Source organism: Vanellus vanellus, assembly GCF_965231255.1.
Source record: "Vanellus vanellus genome assembly, chromosome: 7".
NCBI classification, from domain to species: domain Eukaryota; kingdom Metazoa; phylum Chordata; class Aves; order Charadriiformes; family Charadriidae; genus Vanellus; species Vanellus vanellus.
This window is the reverse complement of record NC_138912.1, coordinates 97,517-108,434: the sequence shown is the minus strand read 5'-3', so window position 1 is coordinate 108,434 and position 10,918 is coordinate 97,517.

The following is a 10,918-nucleotide window of genomic DNA, read 5'->3' as shown; positions in this document are numbered from 1 at the left end:
TTTCTGTCATAGGTACTGGAAGAGAGGCTGACACCCAGGGTACTAAATGTAGACGTCAGTCTTTCTCCTGAAGTAGTAAACGAGAGTGCTGACTTCAGTCTACATTTTTCAAATTTCTTTTAATTCCATCTTTGCATTCCCTGGCTGCAGTTTCTCCTGGATATGAACATGTGGCCAGGTACTTGATTTGCATCTTGTCACTTAGTGGCACTATTGTCACTCTACTAACCACAGCTATTACAAGTTTTTTACTCAGTCTCCATTGCGTTTCCTGAATGATCTTTGGCACTTGTACAACCTTCATTTGGTGGCTGTAGGGAAACAGGAACAGCACTGGGATGCTAGTTCTGTCATCTTTATCCTTAACAGCTGATGGAACCTGACGTTTTGCTGCTCAGTGCTGAATACAGGGGGTAGAAAAAAGTAGACAGATTTCATCCAGGCAAAAGTAGAGAGATGCTGTTAGGAGGAAGGAAATGCTTGAAGTGTGCTAACTAACCCTATCTTGAGGCTTCTTAGTGAGGACTAGTGCTTAAGTTAACCTGTGTCCTTATGTTCCTTTCTTAGTAATCTTGATTAAAGCAGCTACTCTGATTTTATTTTTTTTTTTTAATTAGGTGAGGAAAAAAACAGTCTTTGCACAGAGATACACCTGTATTTGTTGCAATTGTGTCTAGGACTGTAGGTGGACTGTAGCATATCTACCTACACAGATTGTTAATACCATCAGGATGATTCCATGCTTTTTCTCAAAGATGGAACTCTCTTTAAGATTACTCAAGATGTCCACTACCCTTAACTATCTGAAACCAGTTTTCCATTGCTCACTTCCTACTATGCTTGCTGTATGCTGAGGTAAGTAACTGCTGACCAGGTAGGAAATTTAGGATTCCTTGCCACTAACAATCATCCATCCATAAAAAGTACTGGTTTCATGTGGCAAACAAAAGTACCAATTTAGTTTCTGTTCATTTTCTCTTACCGATTCTTCCTCTGTTTCAGTGTCTGAAAAAGAAAAGCTGCTCATCAGTATCTGCAGGGTTTGAGGGAAACCTGTTGCTTTTTATTTGCAAACACAGTTCAAAGAAGTTGCATGTGCTAAAACTTGGCCAGGTGAGCCTAAAATGAGGGCATTCCTGATTCCTGTTAGCTGTTTAAAAATCAAAATGAAGGCTTGGCTTAACATAAAAAAATCAGCTGCTGTGATATATCTTTAATCACTGTCCTGTCTTTTTTGTGAGTGGTCTTGGCAGTCTTTATTTTGCAGTTAAGCACATCAGGTTTACCTTTGCTAATAATTGGAGTGGGGAGGACGGGAGAGCAGGGCTTATGTGCCCTATGATGATTAAAACAAATTCCACTTCTGGTGAAGTGGAGCTCTCCAGATAGTCTTCTAACAAAGTGATGACCATAAGGGGATTTTGCGGGGGTAAAGGGTTGTTTTGTTTTCCCTTGTGTGGAGATAGTGAAATCTTAATGTCAGATAATTGTGAGTTGGGTCTTTTATTAATTTTTGAGACATTGAGGTTTTTGCAAGTTTCTTGAACCCTACCCCCACCAGATGAATATTGTTCACTCTTCATGAGGTTTTCTCCACAGTCATGAGACTTTCAGAGAAAATTGTTTTCTGGTCCCAGAAGGTGATGTGTTAAAGATTAAAAAAAAGAACACAAACCACAACAACCCCCCACCCCCAAAATAAACAACCCCCCAGACAAACAAACAAAAATATCCCACAAAACAAACAAAACCCCCAAAACCCCAAATACTGTCTTGTAACAACATGAGAGTTCTGTTGGGATTTGTTTGAATTCTAATAGGAAAATTGGACTATAACAATGGTAAAATGGATATAGACAGATGACAGTATAGCTAGTACCTGAGTTGAACTGAGTTTGGTGTCTTTGAGAATGAAAAACTGTAGATTTATGGTTTCTACTAATTGCAGTGATAAGAGTGCTTGCAGAGGACACCAAGTTGGTTTGGAGTGTGCATCTGCTGGAGGGTAGGATGGCCCACAGAGGGATCTGGACAGGCTGAATGGATGGGCCGAGGCCAATGGTGTGAGGGTCAACCAGGTCAAGTGTCGGGTCTTGCACTTGGGTCACACCAACACCATGGTCACTACAGGATTGGGGCAGAGTGGCTGGAAAGCTGCCTGGCGGAGAAGGCCCTGGGGGTGTTGGTTGACAGTGGCCGAACATGAGCCAGCAGTATGCCCAGGTGGCCAAGAAGGCCAACGGCATCCTGGCCTATGTCAGTAACAGTGTGGTGAGCAGGACTGAGGCAGTGACCGTCCCCTCCCCCTGTGCTCGGCACTGGTGAGGTCCCACCTTGAGTGCTGTGCTCAGTTTTGGGCACCTCACAACAAGAAAGACATTGAGGGGCTGGAGTATGTCCAGAGAAGGGCAGCGTAGCTGTGAGGGATCTGGAGCACATGTCTGGTGAGGAGCGGCTGAGGGCCCTGGGGGTGTTCAGCCTGGAGAAGAGGAGGCTGACGGGAGACCTTCTCACTCTCTACAGCGCCCTGACAGTGAGGGGGGGTCGGTCTCTGCTCCCATGGGACAGGAGGGAACGGCCTCAAGTTGTGCCAGGGGAGGTTTAGGGTGGATATTAGGAAATATTTCTTCACCAAAAGTGTTGTCAAGCGTTGGAACAGGCTGCCCAGGGAAGGGGTGGAGTCGCCATCCCTGGAGGTATTTAAAAGGTATTTAAAGGTACAGACATGGCACTTAGGGACATGGTTTAGCGGTGGGCTGGGCAGTATTAGGCTTATGGTTGGACTTGATGGTCTTAAAAGGTCTTTTCCAACCTAAATAATTCTATGATTCTCTTAATTTAGGAATGAATGCAAATCAGATATGGGAGGTAAGTGAAGAGCAGCGCCAGCACTCTTGCCCATGTGGAGGCATTTGCACTGCGGTAGAGAAATCAAAGGAGGTAAAGGGCCGAAGGAGGCAAAGCCTCTGAGGGGTTTGGCTACAGAGCCCCTTCACGTGCTGCCCGCAGCGGCCAGCAGGCCTGCGAGAAGGGGGACGGGAGGTCAAGGGGCGTGGGCAGCGGTCAGGCAGGCCGCGCGGTGGGGAGGGCTGTCTGGGCTCGTCTGGGACTAGACAGAAAACAGTCGTTAATGCCGTAACTCGCCGAGCGCTGGATTTTGTGCTGCAACGTGGAGCAGAGTTACATCATCCGCTGGGAAGGCGCGCGTGCGGCCGGCGGCGGGCCCGCCATGGCGGCGCTGATGTGGCCCCGCTGCCGGCGGCCCTGATTGGCTGCGGCGGGTCAGCTGGGTGCGCCGCGGCGTGAGCCCTGCCCCGCCCCGGCCGGGCATCGCCTCAGCGCTCGGCGGGAGCGGCGCGGCGGCGGGTTCGGCGCTGGGGAAGGAGCGCCGCCGGGGGGTCACCGATCAACGCCCGACAAGTAACGTGTCTGCCGCGTTCAGCCCGGTTTCCTTCGCTGTGCGTGCGCGGGCTCTGCTGCCTGTGGCTGGGTTCCTTGCCCGGGCCCCGGCCCCGGCCCCGGCCCCGGCCCCGGCCCTGGCCCTGGCCCTGGCCCTGGCCCTATCTGGCGCTGCTGCCGCCCGCCCGTCGGTGGGCAGGTGTGACAGAGGGGACGGTCCTCACCTGAGCCGGGTGCTGTCTCTGGCGATGTTAGAAGGGCTCTGAGAGGGCAGTGGCAGCGTTTTATTCGGCTGCAGGAGGCGGTGCTGGTGGGTGCAGGCTGGCGGGGCCGCGCCGTCCCGCTGGAACTGTGGGTTCGGGGCAGAAAGGAACCGCGGGGGACTCGTGGCTTTGGATTGCCTGTCCTCTGTCTGTACGGCTCCCATAGGGCCTGGGCAAAGCTACGTGCAGACTCTTCTAAAGACAATTTGTTTGAAGCTTTTCTTTGTTTTAGTCAGTTCTTCTGAACTGGTTTCCCTCTGGGAAGCAAGCATTCTTGGGTTTGAGTTTGCACTAAGAACTGCAAAATTCTAGTGTGTTTTTTTTTTCTTACAAAAATCTTAGTTGGTAAGGTAACAAAGCTGTTTAAATAGCAGACCCCCCCGAATGTTGTGTTATGGTAAAGACTTATTTCATTACAATTGTGTGCATTTCCACGGAACTTGATTTCTCTCTGCTTAATTGCTTAAGTGTAGCACGGTATAGGTCTTTCTATAGGAGATTGGTTTCCAGGTTTTTTTCACTTGTGGAATGCACTAACGGTTGAAGTATTGACCTTTATATATAAAACTGTGAAAAAAGTTTATTTAGTTTTATTTTATAAACTCACTGCAGATAGTTATGGATATCTCACGGGCCTGCAGCCGACAGATTGAAAAATCAGTTTTATATTGTTACTGATTATTGCTGTTTAAATGCACCAGTTTTAGGATTTGAGACCTCTGACTGCTTGGGAAGGTGGCTTAAGTTTCTTTACACCGATCTGGAACAGAATCTAAATGTACTGTGCTATTTAACAGATGTTATGAAGATAATAAATTAGTGAAAACTAGCCAATGGTATTGCTTTCTGTGAGTGATAATATAAGGAAAAGTTTTGTTGTTTAGATGATGGGAGAATTATATTTTTAAAAGTCAGGTTTGGAGACTAGTTTGGAAGGAGTAGGTTGTCCTGGTAATGAAAAAAAAAATTTTTTTTAAGCTGATGCTAGGGTCTTGGATCAATACCTGAATAACACATTTTGCATTTCTTTTTATTTCTCCCCTCCAAGTAAGGCAGAAGGTTTTAATTTTTTGTTTGTTTGTTTTTTGGTGTTCTTGTGTTTGTTTTTTTTTTTTTTTTTTTTAAATTATGTACCTGTTTTTGGTTTGTAACTGAAGACCAGAACCATTCCAGGTATGGAAATGGGAGTGGAATGGAAAATCAGGTTTGAAATTAACTTTAAATCCATGGTTAAGTGAGAGGAGAGAAAGGAGTTGTTTTGCAGTCTCAGACTAGCCTGAAAGCAAGCTTTTAATTTACAGTGTGCCCCGTGCTCTATCTGTGCTTTCTGCCAGCATCATCCCCATTTCATGGATCTCTTTTTCTTTTCTTGATGCCTGCTGCTGCTTTAAAATCTCCGCTTCCATCTTGTTAACTTAGACTGCTTGTCTTTTCTCACAAGCTAGTTTCAACCAACATGCCGTTTCTTTATGATCTTTTTCTTTCAAAAGATCCGCACTGTCTGCTACTTCTCACTCCTCATAGTCTTCTGACTCTTAGCAAAGTTATCTCTGGCAAAGGGAAACGGGAGGCAGTCTTCCAGAAGGACAAGGTTGGTCTTAGTTGCAAGCGGCCCTGTAGTGAGAACATGAAGAGGTTCTCTGGCAGATTGGTAAGAGCAACCAAGGAGACAACACGGCTTAATCTAGCTATTATGGGTCTGTGTTCTAGTGACAGTGCAACACCGTGTGAAATTACTGTAGTGGGAGTCAAAGGCCTGACAGTAGAGGTTGTAACAGGAAATGTCTGGGGGTGAAACTTCAGGTGGAGTGCCCGCTTCTGTTCCTTAAGGGAGACGGTCTGTGAAGGGACCTGAAGAGGACTGGGTAGTGCCACTCGGGATAATTGTGGTGGAAGGGCTTCTGGATAAAGGACCTGTCATTTGCCAGTTCAGGTTGTCAGAAGCTGCTGGACTTTGAGCATCCCTCTGATACACAATTAAGATCCTACTGGGAAGGTGATGGCTGACACTAGATGCTAGGGTGAACTTCAAGGTGGAAGGGTCAAATAGCCAGACATATGAACAGTGGGAACTGCTATGTCCCCACAGGCAGGTCCATGAGGTGCCTGGTCAAGGTTCAAAGAGAGAATGTCTAGTCGGTACTGTTCACCAGCTCCTTTAAGCTTGCCCTGTTATGAGAAGCCAGCTTGGACTACTTGCTTGGTTGTATCATCTGCTCTGAGTCCTTTGTCTGCCTTATCCTGGCAGTGGTCAAGACTGCCATTTCAGCTTAAACACAGAACTGGAGGGCCGTTGCAGATTAGCATTGTTGAAGTGCCATGCTGTGTAATCTTTACTAGACAAAACTGGAGATCCCTTATCTGCTGGTGGCTGCCTTGTCTTGTGTAGAGGTGTATATTTTGGTAAGGATTATAATGAGGTATAAAAACAGTACACTGATGCGGGGTAATGAAGCAACTTCAAGTGTTCATGTACACATATGCCAGGACTGCCAGGTGCTATAATTGTCATTTTATTTGTAATAGCAGTTTTCCAGTGCAGTTACTATAAGCTCTACTTGTCCTCTCTTCAATACATTCTCCCTACCACAGCTTGTTCAGTGTTGTTTGCTCTATTCCAATGATGCAGAGGGATGGATTGAAAGCAAGTAAAGGAAGTAAAATTTTGTAAAAGGGAGAGATTTCATGGCTTAATCACTGTCTGGGAGAACTGGATTCTTGTTAATCTCTTTTGTTGCCTTTATGATACTAGATGCATTACTTCAACCAGACCTGTCATAGGAAATTGCTAATTGTGTATCTCTTGTTTGCTGGGTACTTGCAGTAGTGGATTTTCAGTTACAGAAATCCTGGGTATTTACAAGTTCAGTTAAGGGAAACCAATGCCAAATACCTTGGAAATCAGTGTCCTTACTTGTAATCATAGTTAACAACTTGTCCTTTGGTAGCGTTCAGGGAAAAGTGAATCAGCATATCCTTTATATTGAATAGGGCTGAGATTCATGAGAAGTATAGTAGATGCTCCACTGTGGGGTGTACGGAGAAGTGTGGATGATATAACCTCTCCACGTTTATTTTTTTTTTCTTCCAAGCTTATTTGTGGACAAAGTTAGGACTTTTCTCCATTGTCAATACACTCGTTAATACTCTTTTCCCTTCTTGGAGAACCATGTTTTCTTCTTGATCTTTAATAATTATCTTCTGCCAGCAGGTTGGGAACAGGGGCCTTCAGTTCTTCTAAGTCACAGTCTTAGAATTCTGCAAAACAGAGAGAGTGGGCTGCCTGTCTCTTGCACAAGGAAATTGCAATAAGACTGTACAGGACAAAGGAGTTGAGGGGGGATGTGGGTGAGGAGAGAAATACAGATGGAAATTCACTGATATTTAACCAAGTTTCCTTCATCCTTTCCTTTCAACTTACAGATATCCTTGATTTGCAGAAGACGTCTCAAAATGTTGTGTCGAGCTGCTCTGAGCCCTCTTGTCCGTTCCCCTGGACGGTGCTTTGTGTTGTCTCCACATGCCATCACAGCCATTTCCCGTTTATGTATGTATGAGAGAAAGCACACGTTTTTAATAATGTGGGTCAGCACGTGTCTGGGCATGCCTATGCTCCTTCCCATGTTGAAAGGAGAATCACCTCATTAACATCATTCAAAACTTAAAACCTCTGGAGTGAGCTGCAGTTGAAGCTGTACTTTCTTAATGTTACTTTCTCCCTTAACTCAGTAATATTCAGCTGGATGTCTGCGAGGGTGTATTTTTCATTCTGATGTGCATTTCAAGCAAAAAAATCAGTTGTGAAAGTACTGCCACTGTGAAAGTCCTTTATTTCAACCTCATATGTTTCTAGAAAACAAGACCTGATTATGCCTGTTCCCCTATCTGCATTTTCAGTCCACAGATGTCTTGAGTAAAGCAAGGTGTGAAGCTCAAATGTATTTGGATTAGATAAAAGTGGAAAGATGCTTGCAGGAAACCTGAGTGTAAGTACATAGGTGCCCTGTAAATAGTTGTTGCCTATTAGGTTAGCAACTAGGCCTTCAGTGGAGATGAATTAAATTCTCTGCCTGTTCTAAAACATTTTCCTTGTTTTTCTGATGAAGGAAAAAAAAAAAAAAAGTAGTTTCTTTTCAGATACTGGTTATCCCTCAATGGCTGTCATCTTTGAACTTTCTAAATTCTGAAGCTCTAGCCAAGAGAATTGGAAATAATTTGGTTTTACGCCTTTGTGGTCATACTGTGTGGGATAGGCAAATCCTATATAGTAATGTATAATGGTGGAAAGAACAATTACATTGGACTCCTTTACCTATTTTTCCGGATGTATTGTAGGCCTTATTCACATTCACAAGTATTCCCTCATGAAAATGAGGGGCAAATGAAACTCACCTCCAAATTCATTTTTCTACTTTTATATGTGTGACATGTTAATGCAGCCCTCAGTTATGATTAACCACTTAAGATTCTGCTGCGTGTATAATGAACAGCAGATTTATTTACTTAAAGCATTGTTAAATGACAAGTTTCTCTTTTCTGTAGCACTGTGTTCATTCCTGTCTTTCTCCAGCAGAAGTAACACCCAGAATAGTCACTTTACATTATAAATCAATCTATTTTGTATTATAGAGCATCACAATTAGAGAGACTGAACGGATTAAATAAAATCAGGTAACTCTGAGGATGGCATAGGATTCAGTTTACTGACTTGTAAAGAAGCCTCTTCATGTTTAGATGAGATACTGGATAGGATTGACTTGGAATAGAATAGTTCAGCTGGAAGGGACCTACAATGATTATCTCGTCCAGCTGCCTGACCAACTCAGGGCTGACCAAAAGCTAAAACATGTTAAGTGCGTTGTCCAATTGCCTCTTAAACCCTGACAGGCGTGGGGCATTGACCTGAGAAGCCTGTTACATCCTCTCGGTAAAGAAATGCTTCCTTGCGTCCAGTCTGAACCTCCTCTGGTGCAGCTTTGAACCATTGCCAGGCATCCTGTCCCTGGATCCCAGGGAGAAGAGCTCAGCACTTCCCTCCCCACGTCCCCTCCTCAGGAAGCTGCAGAGAGCCATGAGGTCACCCCTCAGCCTCCTTCTCTCCAAACGAGACAAACTGAGTGCTCAGCTGCTCCTCACAGACATTCCTTCCAGCCCTTTCACCAGCTTTGTTGCCCTCCTCTGAAGGCATTCAAGGACCTTCACATCCTTCTTGAATTGTGGGGCTGAGAACTGCACACAGTATTCCAGATGAGGCCACACCAAAGATAAATACATTGGGGTAATCACCTCTCTTGACTGGCTGGTTTGCTGTGTTTGATGCACCCCAGGATGCAGTTTGCCCTCTTGGTGCCAGGGCCCACTGCTGGCTCCTACTGAGCTGCTGCCGACTGGCACCCCCAGAACCCTTTCTGCAGGGCTGCTCTCCAGCCTCTCCTCTACCAGCTTATACTTGTGTCCAGCGTTACTCTGTCCCTGGTGGAGAATCTGCAATTTGGAATTGTTAAATTTCATGCTATTGATGATTGCCTAGTGCTCTGATCTGTCTAGATTCCTCTGCAAGGCCTCTTGTCCCTTGGGGGAGTCAGCAGCACCTGCCAGTTTAATACCATCAGCAAACTTGCTAATGGTGCAGTCAACTTCTGCATCCAGGTCATCATACACTGAACAGCACTGGCCGTAGGGTTGAGCCCTGAGGAACAGCACTGGCCGTAGGGTTGAGCCCTGAGGAACATCGCTGGTGACCAGTTGTCAGCTAGATGTATCCCCATTTACTACAACCCTTTGAGCCCCGCTGTCCAGTCAGTTCTTCACCCAGCACACTGTGGACCCGTCCATCTTAACGGCTAGACAACTTGTCCGGAAGGATGCTGTGAGGAACAGTATAGAAGACCTCATTAAAATCCAGAAAAACTATATCCAACACCTTCCCTTGATCCACTGGGCAGGGACCTTATCATAGAAGGATGTCAAATTAGTTAAACAGGACTTTCCCTTTGTGAACTCGTTTTGACTGTCTGCTGATTGCATTGTTCTTTAAATGCCTTTCAGCAACATCCAGTATGATCTCCATAATTTTTCCATGAATGTATGCCATATTTTGACTAAGTTGCACTTTTGGTCCCAGAGTGTAGTGTCGGTAGCCTGTCTGTATTTACATCAGAAGTATTCTTGCTCTTTTTTGCTATAGTGGTATTTTTGAGACTGTCTAAAAGTTGACCTGGTTTCCTGCAGTTTCAGAATAGTAATACAAGAAGAACTAGATGGAGGATAAGGAAATGTGGTTTCAAGTTTATTTCAAGTAATATGTCTTTTCTGTATTATATCAGTTATCCAGTTGACACACTTGGACTACAGGTATTCTTACCTGCAAGACTCTGTCAGACACAATCCTCTGTGGCTCTGCAGCTTCATATGAAGTATGTTGGAAGTGCTTTCCATCTGCCTTCCTTCCCTCAGCTTAATTTTGGGACTTTATGTATTTGGTTCTGCCTCTTGGTCAGTTAGAAAGGATCCAGACTATTCTATTCTATTTTACTAATAGTCATTATTCTCATCAATCTGCTGTGCTGACGGTGGTCTTATTGTCCTTTGCAGGCATTTTGAAAACAAAGATTTTGCTGAGAAATGTTCCCGAGCTCATTGACTTGGGCGAAGTGCCATCCTTATGTATCTTACCTGAGTAATGCTGTGACTATCTCTTTTCCCTCCAACGCCTGTTTTATCTTGTAGGAAGGTGACTTGTGGTTTGTATGTCCATCATCCCCCTTCTGCTGCCCCTAGTTGAGCAATGCGCAAAAACAACTGACTTAGGTTGTAAAAGCTGTGTGTGTTTTCTTTCCTAACAGTCAAGCTTTCTGCACTACTACAGACAGGAAAACTCTCTAGCTGTATTTAATGAGGGAAGGCAGAGGGGATTGTTTTTAAAACTAGTACTTCTGATGTGAGCTGTAGGGGCTGTTTTACGGTGTCTTTCAGTTTGGTCTTCTAGATTCCCAGAGTCAAAGCTCTGTGACACATGAGATGTTGCCTTATATACCTTAGCAATGGTTAGTGCTGCTCAGATATTATTGGTTCTCACTTTATTTTGGTGACTTGAAAGCTAGCTTCTCATTCCCAGTCACTGAGAAGTGTGCATTGTGAGCTTTAGCCTTGGAAAGGGAGGAAATGTTACATGACTTTAAAGGCTTAAAGTCTGAATGAAACACTTAAGAGTGCATTTTTCTTTCTTTAACTGCAGATTTCCCTCGCCATAACCA